We start from the raw sequence: 16,396 nt of genomic DNA on the forward strand, positions 1-16,396 counted from the left end.
CTGGGTTAGGTCTCGCATTTGCAATCACCTGGCTCATACTTTCGCATTTTTCGCATACTTGAATGGCCAGATCCTGGGCTTTTTCTGATTTGGATCTCGTAGTAATGTGGTACTACACTGAGACAGACAATTATACCTGGTTCCGATTAATATTTTAGAGGATAACGCCGGTTATGTCTGGGTTAGGTCTCGCATTTGCAATCACCTGGCTCATACTTTCGCATTTTTCGCATACTTGAATGGCCAGATCCAGGGCTTTTTCTGATTTGGATCTCGTAGTAATGTGGTACTACACTGAGACAGACAATTATACCTGGTTCCGATTAATATTTTAGAGGATAACGCCGGTTATGTCTGGGTTAGGTCTGGTATTTGCAATCATCTGAATCATACTTTCGCATTTTTCGCATACTTGTTGGCCAGATCCTGGGCTTTTCTGATTTGCATCTCGTAGTAATGTGGTACTACACTGAGACAGACAATTATACCTGGTTCCGATTAATATTTTAGAGGATAACGCCTGTTATGCCTGGGTTAGGTCTGGTATTTGCAATCATCTTGTTCATACTTTCGCATTCATCACATACTTGTTTGCCAGATCCTGGGTTTTTTCCAGTTTGGTTCACGTAGTAATGTGGTACCACACCGAAACAGTCAATTATACCTGGTTCCGATTAATATTTTAGAGGATAACACCAGTTAGGTCTGGGTTACGTCTGATAATTGCAATCATCATCCTCTTGCTTTCGCATTTCTCGCATACTTGTTGGGCAGATCCTGGGTTTTCTTCCGGTTTGGATCACGTAGTAATGTGGTACCACACCGAAATAGTCAATTAAAGCTGGCTTCGGTCAATATTATAGGGGGAACACAAGTTGTGTCTGGGTTAGACCTGGTACTTGTAATCATCTGTCCCATACTTTCACATTTTTCGCATACTTGTTGGCCAGATCCTGGGTTTTTTCTGGTTTGGGTCACGTAGTAATGTGGTACCACACTGAAACAGTCAATTATACCTGGTACCGATTAATATTTTAGACGATAACGCCGGATATGTCTAGGTTAGGTCTGGTATTTGCCATCATCAGCCTCATACTTTCGCATTCTATGCATTCTTGTTGGCCAGATCCTGGGGTTTATCAGGTTTGGATCTCGTAGTAATGTGGTACTACACTGAGACAGACAATTATACCTGGCTCCGATTAATATTTTAGAGGATAACGCCGGTTATGTCTGGTTTAGTTCTAGTATTTGCAATAATCTGGCCCATACTTTCGCATTTTTCGCATACTTGTTGGCCAGATCCTGGGGTTTTCCTGATTTGGATCTCGTAGTAATGTGGTACCACACAGAAACTGTCAATTAAACCTGGTTGCGATTAATATTTTAGAGGATAACGCCGGTTATGTCTGGGTTAGGTCCGGTATTTGCCATCATCTGACTCATACTTTCGCATTCTTCGCATACTTGTTGGCCAGATCCTGAGTTTTCTCCGGTTTCGATGACGTAGAAATGTGGTACCACACCGAAACTGTCAATTAAACCTGGTTGCGATTAATATTTTAGAGGATAACGCTGGTTATGTCTGGGTTAGGTCTCGTATTTGCAATCATCTGGCTCATACTTTCGCATTTTTCGCACACTTGAATGGCCAGATCCTGGGTTTTCTCTGGTTTGGATCACATAGTAATGTGGTACCACACCGAAACAGTCAATTAAACCTGGTTCCGATTAATATTTTAGAGGATAACGCCTGTTATGTCTGGGTTAGGTCTGGTATTTGCCATCATCTGACTCATACTTTCGCATTCTTCGCATACCTGTTGGCCAGATCCTGGGTCTTCTGCGGTTTGGATGACGTAGAAATGTGGTACCACACCGAAACTGTCAACTAAACGTGGTTGCGATTAATATTTTAGTGGATAACGCCGGTTATGACTGGGTTAGGTCTGGTATTTGCCATCATCTGACTCATACTTTCGCATTCTTCGCAATAGTTGTTGGCCAGATCCTGGTTTTTCCCCGTTAGGATTACGTAGTAATGTGGTACCGCACCGAAACTGTCAATTAAACCTGGTTGCGATTAATATTTTAGAGGATAACGCCGGTTATGTCTGGGTTAGGTCTGGTATTTGCCATCATCTAGCTCATACTTTCGCATTTTTCGCACACTTGTTGTCTGTATCCTCGGTTTTTTCTGATTGGGATTACGTAGTAATGTGGTACCACACAGAAACAGTCAACTAAACCTGGTTGCGATTAATATTTTAGAGGATAACGCTGGTTATGTCTGGGTTATGTCTCGTATTTGCAATCATCTGGCTCATACTTTCGCATTTTTCGCACACTTGAATGGCCAGATCCTGGGTTTTCTCTGGATTGGATCACATAGTAATGTGGTACCACACCGAAACAGTCAATTAAACCTGGTTCCGATTAATATTTTAGAGGATAAATGGCGGTTATGTCTGGGTTAGGTCTGGTATTTGCCATCATCTAGCTCATACTTTCGCATTCATCACATACTTGTTTGCCAGATCCTGGGTTTTTTCCAGTCTGGTTCACGTAGTAATGTGGTACCACACCGAAACAGTCAATTATACCTGGTTCTGATTAATATTTTAGAGGATAACACCAGTTAGGTCTGGGTTACATCTGATAATTGCAATCATCATCCTCCTGCTTTCGCATTTCTCGCATACTTGTTGGGCAGATCCTGGGTTTTCTTCTGGTTTGGATCACGTAGTAATGTGGTACCACACCGAAATAGTCAATTAAAGCTGGCTTCGATCAATATTATAGGGGGAACACAAGTTGTGTCTGGGTTAGGCCTGGTACTTGTAATCATCTGTCCCATACTTTCGCATTTTTCGCATACTTGTTGGCCAGAACCTGGGTTTTTTCTGGTTTGGGTCACGTAGTAATGTGGTACCACACTGAAACAGTCTATTATACCTGGTTCCGATTAATATTTTAGAGGATAACGCCGGATATGTCTAGGTTAGGTCTGGTATTTGCCATCATCAGCCTCATACTTTCGCATTCTTCGCATACTTGTAGGCCAGATCCTGGGTTTTCTCTGATTGGGATTACGCAGTAATGTGGTTCCACACAGAAACAGTCAACTAAACCTGGTTGCGATTAATATTTTAGAGGATAACGCTGGTTATGTCGGGGTTAGGTCTCGTATTTGCAATCATCTGGCTCATACTTTCGCATTTTTCGCACACTTGAATGGCCAGATCCTGGGTTTTCTCTGGTTTGGATCACATAGTAATGTGGTACCACACCGAAACAGTCAATTAAACCTGGTTCCGATTAATATTTTAGAGGATAACGCCGGTTATGTCTGGGTTAGGTCTGGTATTTGCCATCATCTAGCTCATACTTTCGCATTTTTCGCATACTTGTTGTCTATATCCTCGGTTTTTTCTGATTGGGATTACGTAGTAATGTGGTACCACACAGAAACAGTCAACTAAACCTGGTTCCGATTAATATTTTAGAGGATAACGCTGGTTATGTCTGGGTTAGTTCGAGTATTTAAAATCATCTGGCCCATACTTTCGCATTTTTCGAATACTTGTTGGCCAGATCCTGGGCTTTTTCTGATTTGGATCTCGTAGTAATGTGGTACCACACCGAAACAGTCAATTAAACCTGGTTGCGATTAATATTTTAGAGGATAACGCCGGTTATGTCTGGATTAGGTCTGGTATTTGCCATCATCTGACTCATACTTTCGCATTCTTCGCATACTTGTTGGCCAGATCCTGGGCTTTTTCTGATTTGGATCTCGTAGTAATGTGGTTCCACACCGAAACAGTCAATTAAACCTGGTTCCGATTAATATTTTAGAGGATAACGCCGGTTATGTCTGGGTTAGGTCTGGTAGTTGCAATCATCTGACTCATACTTTCGCATTCTTCGCAATAGTTGTTGGCCAGATCCTGGTTTTTTTCCCGTTAGGATTACGTAGTAATGTGGTACCGCACCGAAACTGTCAATTAAACCTGGTTGCGATTAATATTTTAAAGGATAACGCCGGTTATGTCTGGGTTAGGTCCGGTATTTGCCATCATCTGACTCATACTTTCGCATTCTTCGCATACTTGTTGGCCAGATCCTGAGTTTTCTCCGGTATGGATGACGTAGAAATGTGGTACCACACCGAAACTGTCAATTAAACCTGGTTGCGATTAATATTTTAGAGGATAACGCTGGTTATGTCGGGGTTAGGTCTCGTATTTGCAATCATCTGGCTCATACTTTCGCATTTTTCGCACACTTGAATGGCCAGATCCTGGGTTTTCTCTGGTTTGGATCACATAGTAATGTGGTACCACACCGAAACAGTCAATTAAACCTGGTTCCGATTAATATTTTAGAGGATAACGCCGGTTATGTCTGGGTTAGGTCTGGTATTTGCCATCATCTAGCTCATACTTTCGCATTTTTCGCATACTTGTTGTCTATATCCTCGGTTTTTTCTGATTGGGATTACGTAGTAATGTGGTACCACACAGAAACAGTCAACTAAACCTGGTTCCGATTAATATTTTAGAGGATAACGCTGGTTATGTCTGGGTTAGTTCGAGTATTTGAAATCATCTGGCCCATACTTTCGCATTTTTCGAATACTTGTTGGCCAGATTCTGGGCTTTTTCTGATTTGGATCTCGTTGTAATGTGGTACCACACCGAAACAGTCAATTAAACCTGGTTCCGATTAATATTTTAGAGGATAACGCTGGTTATGTCTGGGTTAGGTCTCGTATTTGCAATCATCTGGCTCATACTTTCGCATTTTTCGCACACTTGAATGGCCAGATCCTGGGTTTTCTCTGGTTTGGATCACATAGTAATGTGGTTCCACACCAAAACAGTCAATTAAACCTGGTTGCAATTAATATTTTAGAGGATAACTCCGGTTATGTCTGGGTTAGGTCTGGTATTTGCCATCATCTAGCTCATACTTTCGCATTTTTCGCATACTTGTTGTCTATATCCTCGGTTTTTTCTGGTTTGGATTACATAGTAATGTGGTACAACACCGAAGCAGTCAATTAAACCTGGTTGCGATTAATATTTTAGAGGATAACGCCGGTTATGTCTGGGTTAGGTCTGGTATTTGCCATCATCTGACTCATACTTTCGCATTCCTCGCATACTTGAATGGCCAGAACCTGGGCTTTTTCTAGTTTGGCTCACGTAGTAATGTGGCACCACACCGAGACAGACAATTAAACCTGGTTCCGATTAATATTTTAAAGGATAACACCGGTTAGGTCTGGGTTACGTCTGATAGTTGCAATCATCTGAATCATACTTTCGCATTTTTCGCATACTTGTTGGCCAGATCCTGGGCTTTTGCTGATTTGGATCACGTAGTAATGTGGTACCACCCTGGAACTGTCAATTAATCCTGTTTCCGATTAATATTTCAGAGGATAACGCTGGTTATGTCTGCGTTATTTCTGGTATTTGCTATCATCTGGCCCATACATTCGCATTTTTCGCATACCTGTTGTCCAGACGTTGGGATTTTTCTGGTTTGATTACATAGTAATGTGGTACCACACCGAAGCAGTCAATTTTTCCTGGTTCCGATTAATATTTTAGAGGATAACGCCGGTTATGCCTGGGTTAGGTCTGGTATTTGCAATCGTCTTGTTCATACTTTCGCATTTATCACAGACTTGTTTGCCAGATCCTGGGTTTTTTCCGGTTTGGGTCACGTAGTTATGTGGTACCACACCGAAACAGTCAATTATACCTGGTTCCGATTAATATTTTAGAGGATAACACCGGTTAGGTCTGGGTTACGTCTGATAATTGCAATCATCATCCTCTTGCTTTCGCATTTCTCGCATACTTGTTGGGCAGATCCTGGGTTTTCTTCCGGTTTGGATCACGTAGTAATGTGGTACCACACCGAAATAGTCAATTAAAGCTGGTTCCGAGTAATATTTTAGAGGATAACGCCGGATATGTCTAGGTTAGGTCTGGTATTTGCCATCACCAGCCACATACTTTCGCATTCTATGCATTCTTGTTGGCCAGATCCTGGGGTTTATCTGGTTTGGATCACATAGTAATGTGGTACCGCACCGAAATAGTCAATTAAACCTGGTTGCGATTTCTATTTTACAGGATAACGACGGTTATGTCTGGGCTAGGTCTGGCATTTGTCATCATCTAGCTCATACTTTCGTATTTTTCGCAAACTCGAATGGCCAGAACCTGGGCTTTTTCCCGTTAGGATAACGTAGTAATGAGGTACCACACCGAAACTGTCAATTAAACCTGGTTCCGATTAATATTTTAGAGGATACCGCCGGTTATGTCTGGGTTAGGTCTCGCATTTGCAATCACCTGGCTCATACTTTCGCATTTTTCGCATACTTGAATGGCCAGATCCTGGGCTTTTTCTGGTTTGGATCTCGTAGTAATGTGGTACTACACTGAGACAGACAATTATACCTGGTTCCGATTAATATTTTAGAGGATAACGCCGGTTATGTCTGGGTTAGGTCTCGCATTTGCAATCACCTGGCTCATACTTTCGCATTTTTCGCATACTTGAATGGCCAGATCCAGGGCTTTTTCTGATTTGGATCTCGTAGTAATGTGGTACTACACTGAGACAGACAATTATACCTGGTTCCGATTAATATTTTAGAGGATAACGCCGGTTATGTCTGGGTTAGGTCTGGTATTTGCAATCATCTGAATCATACTTTCGCATTTTTCGCATACTTGTTGGCCAGATCCTGGGCTTTTCTGATTTGCATCTCGTAGTAATGTGGTACTACACTGAGACAGACAATTATACCTGGTTCCGATTAATATTTTAGAGGATAACGCCTGTTATGCCTGGGTTAGGTCTGGTATTTGCAATCATCTTGTTCATACTTTCGCATTCATCACATACTTGTTTGCCAGATCCTGGGTTTTTTCCAGTTTGGTTCACGTAGTAATGTGGTACCACACCGAAACAGTCAATTATACCTGGTTCCGATTAATATTTTAGAGGATAACACCAGTTAGGTCTGGGTTACGTCTGATAATTGCAATCATCATCCTCTTGCTTTCGCATTTCTCGCATACTTGTTGGGCAGATCCTGGGTTTTCTTCCGGTTTGGATCACGTAGTAATGTGGTACCACACCGAAATAGTCAATTAAAGCTGGCTTCGGTCAATATTATAGGGGGAACACAAGTTGTGTCTGGGTTAGACCTGGTACTTGTAATCATCTGTCCCATACTTTCACATTTTTCGCATACTTGTTGGCCAGATCCTGGGTTTTTTCTGGTTTGGGTCACGTAGTAATGTGGTACCACACTGAAACAGTCAATTATACCTGGTACCGATTAATATTTTAGACGATAACGCCGGATATGTCTAGGTTAGGTCTGGTATTTGCCATCATCAGCCTCATACTTTCGCATTCTATGCATTCTTGTTGGCCAGATCCTGGGGTTTATCAGGTTTGGATCTCGTAGTAATGTGGTACTACACTGAGACAGACAATTATACCTGGCTCCGATTAATATTTTAGAGGATAACGCCGGTTATGTCTGGTTTAGTTCTAGTATTTGCAATCATCTGGCCCATACTTTCGCATGTTTCGCATACTTGTTGGCCAGATCCTGGGGTTTTCCTGATTTGGATCTCGTAGTAATGTGGTACCACACAGAAACTGTCAATTAAACCTGGTTGCGATTAATATTTTAGAGGATAACGCCGGTTATGTCTGGGTTAGGTCCGGTATTTGCCATCATCTGACTCATACTTTCGCATTCTTCGCATACTTGTTGGCCAGATCCTGAGTTTTCTCCGGTTTCGATGACGTAGAAATGTGGTACCACACCGAAACTGTCAATTAAACCTGGTTGCGATTAATATTTTAGAGGATAACGCTGGTTATGTCTGGGTTAGGTCTCGTATTTGCAATCATCTGGCTCATACTTTCGCATTTTTCGCACACTTGAATGGCCAGATCCTGGGTTTTCTCTGGTTTGGATCACATAGTAATGTGGTACCACACCGAAACAGTCAATTAAACCTGGTTCCGATTAATATTTTAGAGGATAACGCCTGTTATGTCTGGGTTAGGTCTGGTATTTGCCATCATCTGACTCATACTTTCGCATTCTTCGCATACTTGTTGGCCAGATCCTGGGTCTTCTGCGGTTTGGATGACGTAGAAATGTGGTACCACACCGAAACTGTCAACTAAACGTGGTTGCGATTAATATTTTAGTGGATAACGCCGGTTATGACTGGGTTAGGTCTGGTATTTGCCATCATCTGACTCATACTTTCGCATTCTTCGCAATAGTTGTTGGCCAGATCCTGGTTTTTCCCCGTTAGGATTACGTAGTAATGTGGTACCGCACCGAAACTGTCAATTAAACCTGGTTGCGATTAATATTTTAGAGGATAACGCCGGTTATGTCTGGGTTAGGTCTGGTATTTGCCATCATCTAGCTCATACTTTCGCATTTTTCGCACACTTGTTGTCTGTATCCTCGGTTTTTTCTGATTGGGATTACGTAGTAATGTGGTACCACACAGAAACAGTCAACTAAACCTGGTTGCGATTAATATTTTAGAGGATAACGCTGGTTATGTCTGGGTTATGTCTCGTATTTGCAATCATCTGGCTCATACTTTCGCATTTTTCGCACACTTGAATGGCCAGATCCTGGGTTTTCTCTGGATTGGATCACATAGTAATGTGGTACCACACCGAAACAGTCAATTAAACCTGGTTCCGATTAATATTTTAGAGGATAAATGGCGGTTATGTCTGGGTTAGGTCTGGTATTTGCCATCATCTAGCTCATACTTTCGCATTCATCACATACTTGTTTGCCAGATCCTGGGTTTTTTCCAGTCTGGTTCACGTAGTAATGTGGTACCACACCGAAACAGTCAATTATACCTGGTTCTGATTAATATTTTAGAGGATAACACCAGTTAGGTCTGGGTTACATCTGATAATTGCAATCATCATCCTCCTGCTTTCGCATTTCTCGCATACTTGTTGGGCAGATCCTGGGTTTTCTTCTGGTTTGGATCACGTAGTAATGTGGTACCACACCGAAATAGTCAATTAAAGCTGGCTTCGATCAATATTATAGGGGGAACACAAGTTGTGTCTGGGTTAGGCCTGGTACTTGTAATCATCTGTCCCATACTTTCGCATTTTTCGCATACTTGTTGGCCAGAACCTGGGTTTTTTCTGGTTTGGGTCACGTAGTAATGTGGTACCACACTGAAACAGTCTATTATACCTGGTTCCGATTAATATTTTAGAGGATAACGCCGGATATGTCTAGGTTAGGTCTGGTATTTGCCATCATCAGCCTCATACTTTCGCATTCTATGCATTCTTGTTGGCCAGATCCTGGGGTTTATCTGGTTTGGATCTCGTAGTAATGTGGTACTACACTGAGACAGACAATTATACCTGGTTCCGATTAATATTTTAGAGGATAACGCCGGTTATGTCTGGGTTAGGTCTGGTATTTGCAATCATCTGAATCATACTTTCGCATTTTTCGCATACTTGTTGGCCAGATCCTGGGCTTTTCTGATTTGCATCTCGTAGTAATGTGGTACTACACTGAGACAGACAATTATACCTGGTTCCGATTAATATTTTAGAGGATAACGCCTGTTATGCCTGGGTTAGGTCTGGTATTTGCAATCATCTTGTTCATACTTTCGCATTCATCACATACTTGTTTGCCAGATCCTGGGTTTTTTCCAGTTTGGTTCACGTAGTAATGTGGTACCACACCGAAACAGTCAATTATACCTGGTTCCGATTAATATTTTAGAGGATAACACCGGTTAGGTCTGGGTTACGTCTGATAATTGCAATCATCATCCTCTTGCTTTCGCATTTCTCGCATACTTGTTGGGCAGATCCTGGGTTTTCTTCCGGTTTGGATCACGTAGTAATGTGGTACCACACCGAAATAGTCAATTAAAGCTGGCTTCGGTCAATATTATAGGGGGAACACAAGTTGTGTCTGGGTTAGACCTGGTACTTGTAATCATCTGTCCCATACTTTCACATTTTTCGCATACTTGTTGGCCAGATCCTGGGTTTTTTCTGGTTTGGGTCACGTAGTAATGTGGTACCACACTGAAACAGTCAATTATACCTGGTACCGATTAATATTTTAGACGATAACGCCGGATATGTCTAGGTTAGGTCTGGTATTTGCCATCATCAGCCTCATACTTTCGCATTCTATGCATTCTTGTTGGCCAGATCCTGGGGTTTATCTGGTTTGGATCTCGTAGTAATGTGGTACTACACTGAGACAGACAATTATCTAGTTTTTTCTGGTTTGGGTCACGTAGTAATGTGGTACCACACTGAAACAGTCTATTATACCTGGTTCCGATTAATATTTTAGAGGATAACGCCGGATATGTCTAGGTTAGGTCTGGTATTTGCCATCATCAGCCTCATACTTTCGCATTCTATGCATTCTTGTTGGCCAGATCCTGGGGTTTATCTGGTTTGGATCACATAGTAATGTGGTACCGCACCGAAATAGTCAATTAAACCTGGTTGCGATTCCTATTTTACAGGATAAAGACGGTTATGTCTGGGTTAGGTCTGGCATTTGTCATCATCTAGCTCATACTTTCGTATTTTTCGCAAACTCGAATGGCCAGAACCTGGGCTTTTTCCCCTTAGGATAACGTAGTAATGTGGTACCACACCGAAACTGTCAATTAAACCTGGTTCCGATTATTATTTTAGAGGATAACGCCGGTTATGTCTGGGTTAGGTCTGGTATTTGCAATCATCTGAATCATACTTTCGCATTTTTCGCATACTTGTTGGCCAGATCCTGGGCTTTTCTGATTTGCATCTCGTAGTAATGTGGTACTACACTGAGACAGACAATTATACCTGGCTCCGATTAATATTTTAGAGGATAACGCCGGTTATGTCTGGTATAGTTCTAGTATTTGCAATCATCTGGCCCATACTTTCGCATTTTTCGCATACTTGTTGGCCAGATCCTGGGCTTTTCCTGATTTGGATCTCGTAGTAATGTGGTACCACACCGAAACTGTCAATTAAACCTGGTTGCGATTAATATTTTAGAGGATAACGCCGGTTGTGTCTGGTATAGTTCTAGTATTTGCAATCATCTGGCCCATACTTTCGCATATTTCTCATACTTGTTGGCCAGATCCTGGGCTTCCACTGGTTTTGATCACGTAGTAATGCGGTACCACACTGAAACAGTCGACTAAACCTCGACTCGATCAATATTTTAGCGGATAACGCATGTTAGGACTTTGTTAGGTCGGGGATTTGCTCTCATCAGGCTCATACTTTCGCATATATCTCATTCTTGTTGGCCATATCCAGAGATTTCACTGGTTTGGATCACGTGGTAATGTGGTACCACTCTGAAACAGTCAATTCAACCTGGTCTCGATAAATATTTTAGAGGATAACGCATGTTAGGTCTGTGGGATCTGACCTCATCAGGGTCATACTCTCGCAGTTGTAACATACATGTTGACCTGATCGAGGGTTTTTTCTGGTTTGGATCTCGTAGTAATGTGGTACCACACTGAAACAGTCGACTAAACCTGGTCTCGATCAATATTTTAGAGGATAAAGCATGTTAGGTCTGGATTAGGTCTGGGATTTGCCCTGATCGGTCTCATACTTTCGCATTTTTCGCATACTTGTTGGCCAGTTCCTTGGCGTTTTCTGGGTTGGATCACGTAGTAATGTGGTACCACACTGAAACAGTCGGCTAAACCTGGTCTCGATCAATATTTTAGAGGATAACGCATGTTAGGTCTGGATTTGGTCTGGGATTTGCCCACCTCAGTCTCATACTTTCGCATTCTTCACATACTTCTTGAACAGATCCTGGGTTTTTTCTGGTTTGGATCACATAGTAGTGTGATACCACACCGAAACATTTGATTAAACCTGACGTCAACCAATATTTTAGACGATAACGCGTGTTAGGTCATGGTTAGGTCTGGGATTTGCCCTCATAAGGCTCATACTTTCGCATATTTCTCATACTTGTAGGCCAGATCCTGGGATTTCACTGGTTTGCACCACGTAGTAATGTGGTACCACACTGAAACATTCGATTAAACCCAGTTTCGATCAACATTTTAGAGGATAGCGCATGTTAGGTCTAAGTTAGGTCTGGGATTTGCCCTCATCAGGGTCATACTTTCGCAGTTTTAACATACATGTTGACCTGGTCGAGGGTATTTTTCTGGTTTGGAACACGTTGAAATGTAGTACCACACTGAAACAGTCAATATAACCTGGTTTCGATCAATATTTTAGAGGATAACGCATGTTAGGTCTAGGTTAGGCCTGGGATTTGCCCTCATCAGACTCATACTTTCGCATTCTTCACATACTTGTGGAACAGAATCTGGGTTTTTTCTGGTTTGGATCAGGTGGTAATGTGGTACCACACTGAAACAGACCATTAAACCCGGTTTTGATCAATATTTTAGAGGATAACGCATGTTAGGTCTAGGTTAGGTCTGGGATTTGCTCTCATCAGGCTCATACTTTCGCATATTTCTCATTCTTGTTGGCCAGATCTTGGGCTTTCACTGGTTTGGATCACGAAGTAATGTGGTACCTCACTGAAACAGTCAATTCAACCTGGTCTCGAAACATATTTTAGAGGATAACGCATGTTAGGTCTGTGATAGGTGTGTGATTTACCCTCATGAGGCTCATACTTTCGCATATTTCTCGTACTTGTTGGCCAGATCCTGGGCTTGCACTGGTCTGCACCACGTAGTAATGTGGTACCACACTGAAACAGTCAATTCAACCTGGTCCCGATAAATATTTTATAGGATAACGCAGGTTAGGCCTGGGTTAGGTCTAGTATTTGCCCTCATGAGGCTCATACTTTCGCATATTTCTCACACTTGTAGGCCAGATCCTGGGCTTTGTCTGGTTTGGATCACGTAGTTATGTGGTACCACACTGAAACAGTCGATTAAACCCAGTTTCGATCAACATTTTAGAGGATAGCGCATGTTAGGTCTAAGTTAGGTCTGGGATTTGCCCTCATCAGGGTCATACTTTCGCAGTTTTAACATACATGTTGACCTGGTCGAGGGTAATTTTTCTGGTTTGGATCACGTTGAAATGTGGTACCACACTGAAACAGGCAATACAACCTGGTTTCGATCAATATTTTAAAGGATAACGCATGTTAGGTTTCGGTTAGGCCTGGGATTTGCCCTCATCAGACTCATACTTTCGCATTCTTCACATACTTGTTGGCCAGATCCTGGGCTTTCACTGGTTTGGATCACGAAGTAATGTGGTTCCTCACTGAAACAGTCAATTCAACCTGGTCTCGAAACATATTTTAGTGCATAACGCATGTTAGGTCTGTGATAGGTGTGTGATTTGCCCTTATGAGGCTCATACTTTCGCATATCTCTCATACTTGGTGGCCAGATCCTTGGCGTTTACTAGTTTGGATCACGTAGTTATGTTGTGCCACACTGAAACTTTTGATTAAACGTGACCTCGACCAATATTTTAGACGATAACACATGTTAGGTCAAGGTTAGGTCTGGGATTTGCTCTCATCAGGCTCATACTTTCACATATTTCTCATTCTTGTTGGCCAGATCCCGGGCTTGCACTGGTTTGGATCACGTGGTAACGTGTTACCATACTGAAACAGTCAGTTCAACCTGGTCTCGATAAATATTTTAGAGGATAACGCATGTTAGGTCTGGGTTAGGTTTGTGACTTGCTCTCAATAGGCTCTTGCTTTCGCATTCTTCACATACTTGTTGAACAGAATCTGGGTTTCTTCTGGTTTGGATCAGGTGGTAATGTGGTACCACACTGAAACAGACCATTAAACCTGGTCTTGATCAATATTTTAGAGGATAACGCATGTTAGGTCTAAGTTAGGTCTGGGATTTGCTTTCAACAGGCTCATACTTTCGCATATTTCTCATTCTTGTTGAACAGAATCTGGGTTTTTTCTGGTTTGGATCACGTGGTAATGTGGTACCACACTGTAACAGACTCTTAAACCTGGTTTTGATCAATATTTTAGAGGATAACGCATGTTAGGTCTAGGTTAGGCCTGGGATTTGCTCTCATCAGGCTCATACTTTCGCAAATTTCTCATTCTTGTTGGCCAGATCCTGGGCTTGCACTGGTCTGCACCACGTAGTAATGTGGTACCACACTGAAACAGTCAATTCAACCTGGTCTCGATAAATATTTTAGAGTATAACACATGTTAGGTCTTGGTTAGGTTTTTGATTTGCCCTCATGAGGCTCATACTTTCGCATTCTTCACATACTTCTTGAACAGATCCTGGGTTTTTTCTGGTTTCGATCACATAGTAATGTGGTACCACGCTGAAACAGTCGATTAAACCAGGTTTCGATCAATATTTTAGAGGATAGCGCATGTTAGGTCTAGGTTAGGTCTGGGATTTGCCCTCATCAGAGTCATACTATCGCAGTTTTAACATACATGTTGACCTGGTCGAGGGTTTTTTTCTGGTTTGGACACGTTGAAATGTGGTACCACACTGAAACAGACCATTAAACCTGGTCTTGATCAATATTTTAGAGGATAACGCATGTTAGGTCTAGGTTACGCCTGGGATTTGCCCTCATCAGACTCATACTATCGCATTCTTTACATACTTGTTGAACAGAATCTGGGTTTTTTCTGGTTTGGATCACGTGGTAATGTGGTACCACACTGAAACAGACCATTAAACCTTGTTTTGATCAATATTTTAGAGGATAGCGCATGTTAGGTCTAGTTTAGGTCTGGGATTTGCTCTCATCAGGCTCGTACTTTCGCATATTTCTCATTCCTGTTGGCCAGATCCTGGGCTTTCACTGGTTTGGATCACGTGGTAATGCGGTACCACACTGAAACAGTCAATTCAACCTGGTCTCGATAAATATTTTAGAGGATAACGCATCTTAGGTCTGGGGTAGGTTTGTGATTTGCCCTCATGAGGCTCATACTTTCGCATATTTCTCATTCTTGTTGGCCAGATCCTGGGCTTTCGCTGGTTTGGATCTCGTAGTAATGTGGTACCACGCTGACACAGTCAATTCAACCTGGTCTCGATAAATATTTTATAGGATAACGCAGGTTAGGCCTGGGTTAGGTGTTTGATTTGCCCTCATGAGGCTCATACTTTCGCATATTTCTCATACTTGTTGGCCAGATCCTTGGCGTTTTCTGGATTGGATCACGTAGTTATGTGGTACTACACTGAAACTTTTGATTAAACTTGACCGGGACCAATATTTTAGACGATAACGCATGTTAGGTCAAGGTTAGGTCTGGGATTTGCTCTCATCAGGCTCGTACTTTCGCATATTTCTCATTCCTGTTGGCCAGATCCTGGGCTTTCACTGGTTTGGATCACGTGGTAATGTGGTACCACACTGAAACAGTCGATTAAACCTGGTCTCGATCATTATTTAAGAGGATAACGCATGTTAGGTATAGGTTAGGCCTTGGATTTGCCCTCATCAGACTCATACTTTCGCATTCTTCTCATACTTGTTGAACAGAACCTGGGTTTTTTCTGGTTTGGATCAGGCAGTTATGTGGGACCACACTGAAACAGACCATTAAACCTGGTTTTGATCAATATTTTAGAGGATAACACATGTTAGGTCTAGGTTAGGCCTGGGATTCGCACTGATCAGGCTCATACTTTCGCATATTTCTCATACTTGTTGAACAGATCGATGGTTTTTTCTGCTTTGGATCACGTCGTAAAGCGGTACCACACTGATACAGACAATCAAACCTGGTTTCGATCAATATTTTAGAGGATAACACATGTTAGGTCAGTGTTAGGTCTGGGGTTTTGCTTTCATCAGGATCATACTTTCGCAGTTTTAACATACATGTTGACCTGATCGAGGGTTTTTTCTGGTTTGGATTACGTAGTAATGTGGTACCACACTGAAACAGTCAATTCAACCTGGTCTCGAAAAATATTTTAGAGGATAACGCATGTTAGGTCTGGGCTAGGTGTGTAATTTGCCCTCAAGAGGCTCATCCTTTCGCAAATTTCTCATACTTGTAGGCCAGATCCTGGGCTTTTTCTGGTTTGGATCACGTAGTTATGTAGGACCATACTGAAACAGTCGATTAAACCTGGTTTCGATCAATATTTTAGAGGATAACGCATGTTAGGTCTGGGTTAGGTGTGTGATTTGCCCTCAGGAGGCTCATCCTTTCGCAAATTTCTCATACTTGTAGGCCAGATCCTGGGCTTTTTCTGGTTTGGATCACGTAGTTATGTGGGACCACACTGAAACAGTCGATTAAACC

Source organism: Colletes latitarsis, chromosome 3 (genome assembly GCF_051014445.1).
Source record: "Colletes latitarsis isolate SP2378_abdomen chromosome 3, iyColLati1, whole genome shotgun sequence".
NCBI lineage: Eukaryota > Metazoa > Arthropoda > Insecta > Hymenoptera > Colletidae > Colletes > Colletes latitarsis.